The sequence below is a fragment of the Penaeus monodon genome, chromosome 15 (genome assembly GCF_015228065.2).
Source record: "Penaeus monodon isolate SGIC_2016 chromosome 15, NSTDA_Pmon_1, whole genome shotgun sequence".
Lineage (NCBI taxonomy): Eukaryota > Metazoa > Arthropoda > Malacostraca > Decapoda > Penaeidae > Penaeus > Penaeus monodon.
The window spans coordinates 28,429,206-28,429,863 of record NC_051400.1 but is presented as its reverse complement, the minus strand read 5'-3'; the positions used below and the strand labels follow the sequence as shown (position 1 = coordinate 28,429,863).

The following is a 658-nucleotide window of genomic DNA, read 5'->3' as shown; positions in this document are numbered from 1 at the left end:
CAATATGAATCCTTATCAGAAGATACTGTAAATGAAAAAACAACAACATATAATCACAAAATGAACGCCTTGACTAATGTGGAATTCCAATAGCATTGATAAGATGTGGCACCTCTCCCTCTGTCATGGATTCTATTGTTAGGAGTAGTTTTCGATGAGTCACCGTGAGAATCCACTTTCGGAAAAGTCACGATGAGTATGCGTTTTCGAGAGAAAACAATCATTTAGCAAAGAAAGGCGAGGGGGTTCCCACATAATGTTAATGACACATACATGTGACTAACTTTAAAATCATTACAAATTCATATTTCAATTTTGTGCATAAGTACGGCAAAATGGAAATATGGCAAAATCAAAGGACTGGGGAAAGGAAATGGTGGAATTTCTAAATTCGCCTTATATGGTAACGTCCAGTGTTATCATGCCGTCACCGTGACAAGGACGTAATATGTTGTATCATTATTTTTCGGTTCATCGGATATTGCATTTCATAATCATCCAAAAGACAAATGGGAAATTAATAGAAAGAGAGGGATGATGTTAGGCGTAGGTCACTAGTAGTCGCACGTCTGGCAGAGCTGTTGTTTCATCGTTGTAATAGGTTTATTTGTTTTGAAATAATTTGGGCAAGTCTGTCAGTGCATTCTTCTAGTGATAT

General features: G+C 36.9%; 1 protein-coding gene across 1 annotated transcript in view; it reads left to right on the top strand.

Annotated features, from left to right (window-relative positions):
* The window catches only part of LOC119581907 (cytochrome P450 9e2-like), a gene marked incomplete in the record, with an annotated part of 9,439 nt that overhangs the window by 881 nt on the left and 7,900 nt on the right, over nucleotides 1-658 (top strand).